The sequence below is a fragment of the Cupressus sempervirens genome, chromosome 3, assembly GCF_028749045.1.
Source record: "Cupressus sempervirens isolate cs-2001-9-10 chromosome 3, ASM2874904v1, whole genome shotgun sequence".
NCBI classification, from domain to species: Eukaryota; Viridiplantae; Streptophyta; class Pinopsida; order Cupressales; family Cupressaceae; genus Cupressus; species Cupressus sempervirens.
Genome location: NC_143120.1, coordinates 549,076,402 through 549,090,718, shown reverse-complemented (window position 1 = coordinate 549,090,718; position 14,317 = coordinate 549,076,402). Strand labels below are relative to the sequence as shown.

The following is a 14,317-nucleotide window of genomic DNA, read 5'->3' as shown; positions in this document are numbered from 1 at the left end:
CATCACATTACCATGGTCAGGTTAAAAAAGATCGAGACCAAATCATCAAGACATCACATTCACAACCCCGAGCCTCTGGTAACAACTTGAACTGGTCAACGCTAAACCAACCCCAAAACATTCAAAGTACAAAGACAACATCAAAGTCTCCGAGATTGGATCTGAAAGTATATTATTTAAGTTAAGGTAAGGTTTGTGTTTTAGTTTAATGTCGAATTCAAGTAATAAAGTTTTCACAACTACCCTTTTTCGAATAACCCATTTCTATAATAACTTTCATTAAATCAATATCCAAATTTATAATTTAGTCAAATAACATTCATTATTAATTAACTTAATTAAACTAATTTTAATTAAATTAATCAATATTCATTAGATCTAATTACTTATTTTAATCCCACTAATAATTGTTAATTTATTAATATTTAAGCAAAATTATTAATAAATTAAAATTTACAACTATATCTATGCAATTAATATTTATTTATTAAATATTTAAAAAGTTTAATCTTTTATAAAAATTGAATATATTAAAATTTTATTATTTAAAAATTTTTAAATAAATAAAATTCGTTTTTAATAATTTTTTTAAAAAAAATTATAAAAAAAATAAAAAACAAAATTGTACTACGTTTATAGCCCGTCGGCTTTGGCCGCAGGCCTGCGGTCGCAGGGCCTGCGGCGGCAGGTACTCTGTACCTGCCGTCGCAGTACCTGCGACGCAGGTACTGTCGCCTGCCGACAGTGGGGGGCGGGTACGGGGTGATTCCCTCCCCCCCCACTAAATTTTATAATATATATATATATATATATATTTTATATATATATTTTTTTATATTTGATTTGATTTTATTTTAATAACAATAAAATAAGTTTTATTTTAACAAAAATTAATTTTGTTTAATCCTCTTTTTTTTTTTATAAAAACAATTTCTTCCAAAGGGTAAATATGTAAAATATAAATATATATATTTATATATATATATATATATATTTATTTATTTATTTTTAATTTATTTATCTAGAACTTTTCAATTTCATTACAACAAAACCCTTATCAAATTAGATCTTAATTTCTAAATCAAGAAAACAATGGTTCTAATTAATTCATCCAGTCTCCATGGATACAGAAATTATTGACGAATAATTAATAACTTCACAATATTGAAAGCTTAAAACTTTCATCACAGAGAATTCAGATCTACAAACCCCAGACATGAAGAAGGCAGGAAGGGATAATTTGCATATTTAATGGATAAAAAACACAAGACCCTACCTGATCCTGATGCTATTATGCAATCTCCAGGAACTGTATGCGAATTCGCTCCTCTCAATAACCTTCCCCTTCCAGACTTTCTTCGTATCAGCCTTCTGAAATTTGCTTCCAAAAATTGTCTTCCTCCAAAATTCTCGTCCAAATTCGTATCTTACAAAAATGAACCCCCAAAGTTGTGATAAGCAAATTCTCCTCAATTCGGGGCACTAATTGTGCGTTTACCCGAGAAGACTCTTTGCACAACTCAGTGAACTCAAATTAACTTTTATTATCTTTTCTAATCCTTTTGCATTCAACTTTCATGCACATTAAGTTGAATGATTAAATAACTTTATTTAAAATTTCACTTGACTTCAATTCTTAATTATTTTATTACTTTAAATCTTATGTGCACTTTTAAGAAATTAAAATAACATTATTAATTTTTATAATTTAATCTTTTAATTTAATTCTTATATTTAACTCATGTTTAGATCATGCGATCTAGAATTCTTAATAAATTAATATCTTTCAACTTTTTAATTTATTTTAGAATTTAATTGATAACATATTTAATTAATTAAAATAACAATAGTATTTAGCATTTATTTAAAATGAACTCCAAATATATTATTATTAAATTAAATAAATATTATCCTGTTCTAAATATATCTTGAACTTTAATTTCCAACTTTAATTCTTTTATTTAATTAATTAATTAATTAATTAAATACAAAGATATCATAATAATTCCTTATTAAATTAAATCATTAATTAGTCTTTTTTTAATTAGACTTAATTAATAGAAAATACACCAAGGACTCATAAAGCAACATACGAACCCCCATCATAGAAAAATACATACCAAATCAAACAAAAGGGTTATAATCACAAAATTACATCATTTGATGCATTCGGAGGGTACTTAACTCAGATACTTGCCCTAATTATCAATTAGGACAATTGGCTAAAGGGTTTAGGATTTGGACTTAAGAGTTTATCTCCCCTCTCTTACCATTTGAGACAGTGCGATAGGGTACGCTCATCCTGACAATTCAGGGAAGTCGATACTCGGTACCTGCAACCTGCATAAAATCCACGCATGTACAAACACAATATTCTAAGCTAAACAGGCAATGGCAGGAAGTGGTGCATCGTGTAGATCCCGACTAGCAGGTGACTACGACTCCCTTCCTTAACCATATCAGAAACACCATACATAAATAAAACAGCACGCACACCATACACATGCAGTATGGGGTAAGTATCCATAAGAAACACATGGAATAATGAACCATCTAACTAATCATCATCGATAACTAAAACCATTGAATAATCATCATACATGCACGAAATATAGAGTACCAAGTAATCTCATCATATAATAAACTGAGTGTAAACATCCTCTGATAATCTCAAAAATAATGATACTACTCATCAAACATAAATGGGCCTAAAAGAGTTTGGCAATCATATCATAAATGTAGCTCGAAAAAAAGTAAACTAGGGGCAGGCACTACATTAGTATCATGTCTTTCCCCTCATGTTTGAAGCATATTTCCATATTTGGCCCATCCACGATGAAACATCCTAGAGATTTGATCCAGGGCATTCCTAGGATGACATCATTTTGTATGTTTGCTACATAAAGATTCCTTTTAATTACATATCCATTAGTGTTGATTTCCACTTGTGTAACCATCTTTTTGCAATGATCTAAGGTGCCATTTGCCAATTTGACTTTAAAACCTTCAAAGTCTTGAGTTTTTAACCTTTTTTTTTTGACCAAGTGTTTGCTGATAAAATCATGAGAAGCTCCTGTATCCACTAGTGCAATCACCTTTTGTCCCTTAAGCACACCTTTGATTGGGAAAGGCCTATTTTCATCTTGAGATATGACTGCCAATGTTCCTTGCTCTAATTCCTCTGTTCTGATTCTTTTATTTGTTTCTTCAATTTGATTTAATTGTCCTCTTTTGCATCGGTGTCCTCGTCCCCAAGTTTCCCTAAATTTAAAGCTCAAATTCTTCTGGATTAGTTCTTCTCGTTGAGGGCATTTATGTCTAAAGCTTCAAGGCTTGTGGCATAAGAAACATGGTTTATCTTGGTTTTCCTTACTAATTCCTTTACTTCGGGGAAAAGTTTTGGAGGGAAAATTCTAGAATCTCTCCTTATTATTAGATTCAACCATTTTGGTTTTCCTTATGGCTTCTTCCAAATTTTGTGGTTCGTGGGGTTTTACCAAAGTCTTTGTTGATTCTTTTAGACCTTCTAGAAACATCCGGGTGAGCCTCTTTTGGGATAGATTGGGGACCATGACTGAAATTTCTTGAAATTTTTATATATACTCTTGTAGGGCTCCTATTTGCTTAAGATGTGTCAACTCTTGGAAGTACCATTCGGTATCTTTCTTATCAAATCGGTTTATGAGTTTTTCACGAGAACAACTCATAAGTTTTCACATCTTTATGACCTAGTGAGATACGTCCTTGTGTCCACCAATCATGTGCTGCTCTCCCCAAAAGGATTATGGAAAATTGGAGTGCTTCTTCCTTTGCATAGGATTTAGAATGAAGAACGTATTAAGTTTTTCTAACCACTGATGAGTTGACATTTCCCCTGATCCATTAAAGGTTGGAATTGCAACCTTACTTTGTGTTTAAGTTCTTCATTTATGCACCCTCTAGGTATTTCTCTTCTTTTATCTGCACAAAATTCCCTGACAGTGTCACCAAAATGAAATAGGATAGGGAAACGTGGAAGAATCGCCTGCAGAGCATAAAGAGCCCGAACAAGAATGGCATGTCAGAATTCATCGGTGCAATAGAGTTTGGAAACTGGGACGTGGACCTCCTACTCAAGATGATGATGAGGAAGAAGAAGAGCCACTAAAGAAGCATGATGATGATTCTCTCTAGGGAATCTTTACTTTATGCTCTTTTTATTTTCAAGTTTTAAATTAGTTACTTCGAGGTTCTATGTACCTGTTAAAGACTTGGTTTTCTTAACAGTTTTTAAATTGTTCGAGAATCGGGTTTTGATGGAGATTCTTGGACATCACTTTATTTAAACTAGAAACTTAGTAGTGTTAGGGTTGGCATTTTTTGATGGATATCATATTGTGAACTTTAATCTAAGTTTTAATAGCTATGCAAATGTTTTAAGTTTTCCAGTATTGTACTTGAATAGGATTATTCTTTTTGAAATGGGAAAGATTTGATTATTTGAAGATTGTATGCTTTGGATTGTTCGCTGTTGATTTAGTATTGAATCAATACCGAAATATTGAAATCTCTTTCTAATGTTGGATGATATATGGTGTATATGTTAAATAAGTTTTCTATTTTGTATGCCTTTCTGAGTAGTGATTGATGGAGAAACTATGTGTTCTCTTTCCTTGCTCTAATTCCTCTGTTCTGATTCTTTTATTTGTTTCTTCAATTTGATTTACTTGTCCTCTTTTGCATCAGTTTCCTCGTCCCCAAGGTTCCCTACAGTTGAAGCACAAATTCTTTTGGATTAGTTCTTCTTGTTGAGGGCATTTGTGTCCAAAGCTTCAAGGCTTTTGGCATAAGAAACATGGTTTGTCTTGGTTTTCCTTACTGATTCCTTCACTTCGGGGAAAATTTTTGGAGGGAAAATTTTGGAATCTCTCATTATTAGATTCAACCATTTTGGTTTTCCTTATGGCTTCTTCCAGATTTTGTGGTTCGTGGGGTTTTACCAAAGTCTTTGTTGATTCTTTTAGACCTTCTAGAAACATCCGGTGAGCCTCTTTTGGGATAGATAGGGGACCATGACTGAAATTTCTTGAAATTTCTTTATATACTCTTGTAGGGCTCCTGTTTGCTTAAGGTGTGTCAACTCTTGGAAGTACCATTCGGTATCTTTCTCATCAAATTGGTTTATGAGTTTTTGGGAGAACTCCTCATAAGTTTTCACATCTTTATGACCTAGTGAGATACGTCCTTGTGTCCACCAATCATATGCTGCTCCCCCCAAAAGGATTATGGCAAATTGGAGTGCTTCTTCCCCTATCATAGGATTTAGAATGAAGAACGTATTAAGTTTTTCTAACCACTAATGAGCTGACATTTCCCTTGATCCATTAAAGGTTGGAATTGCGACCTTACTTTGCGTTTAAGTTCTTCATTTACGCATCCTCTAGGTATTTCTCTTCTTTTATCTGCACAAAATTCCCTAAACGAGATTACTTCTTGAATGTGAGGTTCCAGGGCTGCATATATTCTTGCAATATCTTTTGTACTGGTTAAGGGCTGCTCTACCCCTTCCTCTTCTCTTGGGTTTGTTCTTCTAGGTAGAAATGTTGGTTGGGGCAGACTTGAACTTGAAGTTACATTATTATTTTCTGAATGGATTGAACTAGTTTCTCTCCCCAGGTTTGGTTGATTTCTTAAGTTATTAATCGAATTTCCCATGTTCTGTAAAGCTTGTAGGAGAGTCTAGTTTGATTTCTCCATTTAGTTTAATAGAGTTTGATTAGTTTGGTTGGTTTGCTCCATATAAGACCTCACTTCGTTTGCTAAATCATTCATTGTTGTCTTTGTTCTTCTCTCATAAGTTTGCATAAGCTTTTACCCACAGGGTGGCAGGATTATGCTTTGATACCACTGTAATGTACCCTTGTCTGCATCTATATTTGAAAAGTAGAACCCTGCATCAAATTGTTAATATTAATAAAAAAATGTATGAAATTCACATTGGAACATGAAATTAACAATATAAAGACTACCCTGTATAACTCATTACTAATCCTTTGAAAGAGACTCCCTTCAAATTACTCAACCCTCTAATGGGAATTGTTTCCCGATTAAGTAATCATCATAAAGGAGTATCTAACTAAGGCCTCTTGGGATCTCTGGTTAATCACTTGGTAAAAATCCCTCCTCTACCAAGGCCCTCTATCATATGCATATGTTTGATCCTCACAATATATATTGTCTCTTATTTGTAGTTTCTCTCTAAAGAAACTAGTCTTCTATTCAAAGTATTTAATCGTCTTAGTTGAATATTTCATTCTAGGTTTCTCTCTAAAGAAACCAAACATTCAGATTTTCTTGTTTAAATTCTCAATGTCTTAATTGAATGTTTTACCTTGAGTTTCTCTCTAAAGAAACCAAGCATTCAGATATTTCCTTAATACTGGGTGCCTCTGTTTAAGTTGTCCTGGTCGGGTTGCAACGTTGAAGTGTCTCTGTTATGTATTACACTTATCTTCCTAGACTTTGCGTGATATCTACTGTTGGTGTGACCATTAATCGCAACTTCTAGTGAGTGTGATTTTAGATTATTGGCGGCAACATTTAAGCCTTCTTTGTGTGAGCATTTCGGCTTTGATTCCTTCCTTTGACTGTGGTATATAAGACTTTTGTTCCTTGTCTTTTTTTTTTTGCATATGCTGGCTTCTTACTGGGCAACGTCTAGTGTTGAGAGGTCTTTTTAACTTCCATGCGGTGAGGAGAATACCGTTGAGAGGTCTTCTAAATTCTCCGTATGCTACTTCTATAAACATCAACGCTGATATTTATTATTCTTCTTAATTCACTCCTTTCCACCAAGTTTGGGTGACTTCCTTCTTTCCGATTTCCCGTGCTTCCTGTCTGCTTTCTTCCCACTATTGTCGTGTAATATATATCCATCTGCTCTAGGTCGTTAGTCGTGTCCCTTGGAAATGATAAGCATTTAGAAATTTTGATTTGTTTGTTTATGTTTAAGTTTGTATTTTATTTTTATATTATTTTATTTGTTCATCAACAACTTAATTATTAATTTTCTTTTGTAATATGAATTATGATATTATTTGGGTTTTCTTATTCAATAATTACAAAATATGTTTTATTTATTATTTCTTCATAAATGAACACTTATTATTTTATTTCTTCTTCATAAATGATAATTATTACAAAAATATGAATTTTTATTTAGGAAATTACACGGGCTATCACACTACCTGACTGTTGGATTCTACTTGGGCGTGAATGCCTAGAACGTGGTCTTCCTGGCGTGATGCTGCTTCAATTATATGTGGTCGTGGGTGAGAGGGGATGACGCCTGTGTAGTGATAATGTGACACATTGATTCACGTTTGGACTGTTGCCATGGTTTCCTGCGTGCAGACTCGCTATGGTTTCATTACTGGCACTGCTGGAGTATAGACGTTTAGTGTAGTGCTCATACGGAATAAGTCTGTGACACCGTCCAACTATTCTCAATAACCCCGTACTCTGCTACTTGTTTTGATGCTAGTAATTATTGACAAATGTTTAACTGATGCCAAAGGGAAATGTACTCACGTAAAGTTGATCCTTCCTGCTGCGGTATGAATGAATCCATTGCTTGCCGACCAACCCTGTATCATGACAACTGATATTTTGAGCACTCAACACCCTGTACCCTGTGTGTTGTCTAAGACTCTAGTTTCCTTTCAGCTTTCTAGATCTTCAATTCAAACCTTAGTTTTGTAGATACAATGTGAGCCACTAGGTTTTCGTCTAGCCTCACTACTTTCCTTAAGGGGTCTCATCTTCAAAAAATATCTAGTCACATTAAAGCAACCTTAGGATTTTGTTGATAAATCATATATTCGTGGTGATAATCCCATTGCAAAGGCTTTCTTTTATAACCTCGAAGTGAGGAGAGGTACAAACAATTTAGCAATGTGGGATAAAAGGCTATTTCATCTTTTAATCACCTAAGTCATTTTGTCTTAAAGTGACTTTAAACAATAAAGTACTTTACATTTCAACTCAATAAAATAAAGTGACTTTAACCTTAGAATATCCCATTAAAATCTCCTCAATTGAAACCAAAACTCCTATGATTGGCTGACATTCTAAAACCAAATGCCGTTAGCCTATCCGGATGGAAAGATAGACCAACTAGGCGCCGAAATAGCTAGCGCGGAGAAGGGGACATTACACATCATGATCCTACGTGTAGAAATAGATGATCGGTTAGTTAGCAACTTCCTAAATCAGCCAACCAAACAGCCTGCCCTTGTGTAAGGGAACCAACTCATCTTGCCTTAGGATGTCGCTGTCATAACCTGAATCAATATCAAGAATGTCTACACTGTCACCAGTATTCCACTGAAGTGGAAACGAAAACATCTCATTAGAAATATATCACTCTTATGCATGCAACTCACTATTACCTGTAGGCCAAGCGAAATCTGAAAATATAGTAATATTCCAAACAATGCAGCCACTGATAACTGGGGTATGCAGGAAGATAAAATCACCAATCAATAAGTAGGCAGCTACCATATCATAAAAACTTGATGGTAAGTCTCTAGGTAAGCTGTAAAAACCACATGGCACACTAATGACAACTCTGAACACTCTGCTTCATCATAAGTATCATCACCAAAATCAATCTCTATCAACAAAATGATCTTCACAAAACATTTTCAAAGTAAAATCTTTTAGTTCATCTTCTACCTCATGATATGTTAAGATCGTATAACTGCTGTTGTAAAGATTGGAACTCATGTGTTTGGCTTCTTGCTGGTCCTTAAGCTTTCTTCATCATAATGAGCCTCATATAGATGGGGTGAAGTGGGAGTACTAAGTTCATCTTCATCTACACCAAGGGTATGAATCGCTTCTATCATTTGTAAGATTTCTTTGGCTTTAGAATTAGGACCATCTTCCATAGGAGCAGCTGTCATAGAAATCTGATTTTCAGCTTGGTATAAGGAGTAGTGTGCCATACTCAATTTGAAGACAAAGCTCATCACCTCTCTTTCTTTATCTTTTGCAAGTTTGATGCCCATATCCCTGTCTTTGAGAAGCTTCAAATAGTCTGATTTCATTCTTTCCAATGCTTTTCTAAGAGTGTCAAGTTTTGTACTATTGATTCCCTTCATTATTCCCTTCTCCTTTTCAATACATTTTACTTCCCACATGATTTCCACAATGTTTTTATGGGTGTTATCAAAATTTCCCACACGATTTTCTTAGTGTTTTTATGGATGTTATCAAAATGCACTAAGGCTACAATGATCATATCATTTGATGCTTTTAGATTATCCTCCAAATTATATGCTTCAAAATCATCATCTAGAAATGAAATGTCTGTTTGGTTCTTCAAATCAGCCCTTAAAGCAACATTATCTTTCTATAGTTCTTGAATACTAAATTCATTTTTACTTTCTGTTGTACCATTTTCAGAAATTTCCTTCTTCTCGAGGTGTATTGTCTCATCAACTATTACGTCATTGGCTTCAAATAATTCATTCTCATTGAGAGTCTCATTTTCAGCATTAGGATCATGATAATCTTTGTCAATAATAACCTTCAATTTACCAAATAGGATGCTAGAATAATCCTTACAATTAACCATGTCCAATTGCCTCTCATGGCCTTCATTAGGTTGAAGTTGAACTAACAAGTCCTCAGCGCTGATCTGCACTTCTTGAGCTGACTCTTCCTGCTTGTTAGCCCCACAAATGCAACCAAGTGACCAAAAACATTTGCAAGTGAAACAAATCTTCTCTTTCCTCATTTGGTTCTTGCTCATTTTTTGAGATTCTACAATCCGTAATTTCCTTGCTTTTAGTTCTCCTTTAGCTCGTTGTTGTTTGTATATCTCAATTTTTGGCTCACAATGTTTAAGCGCCTTGTTGACCAAGTTACACGAATCTTTTGAAGCCTTTTGTTCTCTTTTGGAAATGGCTAACAACATTTGTAGAAGTGGCTGGAAATGAGCATCACTCTCATTAATTGTCACCATAGTGTCTTCCATGGCTTTAACAACATTTGCATTGTGTTCTTCCTTGATTGTGCCTAATAGATTTTGAAACATGGTGTGTATTAAATCATTCAATCCCATGTCAAGCATAAGATTGCATAGCTTGATTTCTGCAAATGCTTTTAGTACAATATCCCTTCTTAAGAAATGACAACTGTTGGTGTCTCCAAGATTATGAAAACTATCAACCATTAACTGAAGTACCTCTTTCATTACATCTTCTCCGTAAGGTTCTTGAGGTGCTAAAATCCTTGAAACCTCCATCAAACAAGAAGTGACCAACAACCTTAGCTCATTGTCTGAGTGCTTCTCCCATATGTGAGGATTTAAAACAGACACTATAGGCACAAGGGCAACCTACAACAATTCAGGAGGTGATTGATTGACCATGGTCAAACATCCTTCCAATTGAATCAATGTTGATAAAATCGTTTTCTCTAGTTTGTGTTCCTAGACCAAGACTGTTACTTGTCTTAAAGAGCAATTTAGCCAACTCCACAATGCCAATTGACATCATTTTTAAGTTTGTTCTTCTGAACTTGCCTTATTCACTTTTTCCCTCCCCAGATTTTTCATCAAATTATTTGAATACAGAACTTGAATTTACCAGAAAATTCACTTCAACAATGTCTCAGCATCCCAGAACATAAACTGACCAATTCTGCCAACCGGAATAGAATTACAACCCACAGTGTTTTTCCAACAGACTGTTTCCCAATCTTGAGTCTCAATAGAATTAAAACCCACAATGTTTTTAATTTTCAATGCATCAGAGTACTAAGATGAACAACATAACCTTCAACATCAATACTTAATATGGAAACAATGCTTCCTCTTTTATGATTGGATCTATGAAGATTAACCACTCAACCTTTATGAATCATTGCTAGAAAACTGTCATACAACCTTTACATCACAATAAGCATCAAAAGGACTTTTTCAATATGCCTATACTATAACTGAACCATCTAATATTGTCTCATATGCTTAAGGATTTGAAGTTTTTGGTATTAAGGTAATTGATCGCAAAACTATATATTCACCACAATCATAAATATATTTGTGCAATGGAATGTGTGACTTCTTTCACTGACGGCAGCCACGAGGATACTTTTTTGCAAGACTTTATAATAAGAAATATTTAAGTCAATTTTTTATTATGTATTTGCCACATTTATCAGTCTTGAGATGTAGAAAAGAATAATATTTCCTGTCACCTGTCTGATTTCTGCAGCCTCAAAATATCCTCTGCGCACTAATGAAATGGATTGTACAGAATATTAGAAAACCATCCTGTTGTTATTTTATGCCAAAACACAGGGGTCATTCCACTATTGCCTTCAAGTATTAATATTTGACATAAGATAGTAGAATGACTTCTGAAACAGAAGGGATTTGAATGTTATGACAATTTATTTTTTGATGGAGGGTTCAGACCTGCGAGGCAACCTAGCGAAGGCACAAGGCCCGCGAGCTACCAACTAGTGAAGGCCACCATTGAAATGATTTAGGAACCCAATACGGGCCCACTCGTGCCAAGGACTGAGGGACATCCATGCTGTCAAAATCACTTGGGGCACAATCCCGGCCTCATCTCTTATGGTGTCAGAGACTTGCTCTCAGCAACTCTTTTTATCCCTGGTGGTCTCTTTGTGAGCCATTCAACTTCATCAGTAGACCAACTACCCATTGATGTAACGACAATTTAGAATAATCTATCCCAGTATGCAATAATCTTCCACATACAGTAACGTAGCATTTTCTCCTTGAACAGTTAACTCACGACACCTGCGCTTCTTTCAACTTGGCCACGATAGCATGTAGATTCCCATGTGTTGCAATGAGCTTGCTAAAACAAGTGTAATGCTTTTACTCAAAATTCTAGAATTTTAAAATACACATTTGTACGTGTCTATCCTCCTCTGCTGCTCAATGGCAACAGTGACTCTTCCGCTGTTGGAGATTCCCTTCTTCCTTCCACTCGGCAACAATATATATCTATAACAGTCGACTCTTGCTAGATATGCAACTGAACTGCATCCCTCTGTGTAAATTCTCTAGACATTGTTGTAACATCACTTGCAGTCTCAAACGAGTATGCTGCTAGTGCTCGATAAAATAGGGTGCAACTATAATTATTGAATAAAATATTTTACTGTAGATTCCACTGTGAGCAACAGGCACCATGCAATCTTAAAAGTTGTGAAACACTTATTCAGAAAATTACTCACTGGACTTTATTACATGTTTGTACTGAGATAGAGAAGCTGCCAAAATATTCTCCTTGGGCTACCGGTAGAAATAATAGAGAACACAATAGGTTGTGTTACCTGTGGTATGACTCCAGTGCCACTACTCCATGGTGCCTCACAGAAGCTCAGTCATATACAAATAAATCTGCAAAAGCTCTGTTGGAGGAGCTGCAAACACTAACAAGTGGCTAACTCCTGATAACTCGTGTCGTAAAGGCTCATGGCAATCAAAGAAATTGTTTCTAGGCTCTTGTGTTGTAGCATACAACAAATTCTGCTTTTTCTTCTATGGTGCCTTAAAAACTATTTGGAAAAAATGATTCCCAAGCCATTTTCCCAGTGTCGGTTCACTCCCAGGCTTGACAAATATTATTGCTAGTACTTAAGTAGTTTTTATTTTAATTTAGAAGCCACAGACATTGTCTTGATACAAATGTTCGCATTTAATCAGAGATCGCTTATATTGAGATGAGCCTCAGACAATACTTGAAAGCCTTAAAATATATGGTCTCCAACTTTAATTAATCAAGAAAAACATTATGCAAATTCGCTCAAAGATTTTCTTCAAGCTGCATTCACGCGATATTAATAATCCTAACAAAATAAATTTCTCCAATCGCAAGTAGTCACGGCATAATTCATATTTTGTCTCAAGTAAATATTTAGTCAAATACTTTGGGGTCAATAAAGATCTTCAACAATATTTATTCTCTTTTTCTGCACTGCTTAAAAAATATAAGCCACAATTTAATACCCTGATTTGGATCACTAATAAGGCCAAACAATAAAGTGGGTCTTTATAAATTCTCTTACATTACCCTTCATGAACAAGACCTGGCAAACATTACAATTTTCCTGTTCAAAATTGTAACTTCACATCGAATGCAATAGGGACTCCACACATGACTATATTTGCAATTTGTTAAGAATTGAAGTTGTTAAAGTTATAATCTAGTCAGGGTTATTATAGGATAGAGGATGCCCATCCAAGAAGAACCTTAGGGGGTACACTCTACAGAACACGGTGAAATAACCAAGGATGGTTGTAAAATTGATGATATATCGTTCAGAACTTTGGAGGTCCTCAATAGGGTTGGGGATCCCAATATGGAGACATCTTTAAAGTTGGGGTTAACATAGAGGGTAGAGTAGTATAGTTAGACTTATTATTGTTTGAATTCTGACGGTTATTTTGCAGGTGTTACTTGTCCCTATTTAACCCTAATAGTGGGGACATTACATAACTTAATTTGATTAAATAAACAAATACTTCTTTTAAACTTTAAATGCCTTATATCCCTTAGCTTGGGACATAAATATCAAATCTGTTTTAATTTGGTAATATCTGAGACCAATGACAGTAGATGAATAAAAAAATATAACATGACTAGATAAGAGCAACTCATTTCCACCCATGAATAGATTTGATTTGAGCCTAGATGCTTGATATTTATTGATTGCGTTTGATTAATGCTATCACAAAAATTATCTTTTAAAAGTGGATGCTAAATAGATTTTGTATGGGAGACATGAGAACAAAATTTTCTCCTTTGAGTTGGATATGCCAGGAGAGAAGAAAATGTAGAGAAGATAGGGAGTTGTAGATGAAGAGCTTAACAATAGTAAAAGATTACAAGAGGTTACAAACATCTGCATTTAAGGTACCAAGTTATTGCTTCTTTGCATTATGGTTTGAATGGATCTATACTTTTCTTTCTACCTTATGTAGCTCTTGTTATATCCATTTTCCGGATTTCTTGAGGGAATTGTTGTGATGTTTCTGCAGACAGATACCCATGATGTACTTTATTGATTCTTTGTACTATGCTATTGGAATGTATGATGGCATGATCTTGTCAGATACTTCCAAAGTGAAATGGTAGTCCCTACATAATTTAGTTACAGATTCATACTTGTACAGGTTAATGCTTCTGGACATATTGAATTCTGTTTGCAAATATGAATAACAGTTCAACGGTATCTTATTGCATTCTGTACATACGTCAAAATCATAAGGGGATTGGCATCTCGTGAGTTA

General features: G+C 34.5%; 1 protein-coding gene across 3 annotated transcripts in view; it reads left to right on the top strand.

Annotated features, from left to right (window-relative positions):
- Positions 1–14,317, top strand: part of CPSF73-II (cleavage and polyadenylation specificity factor 73 kDa subunit-II) — a 231,700-nt gene that overhangs the window by 43,598 nt on the left and 173,785 nt on the right. The gene's annotated exons all lie outside the window — the stretch shown is intronic.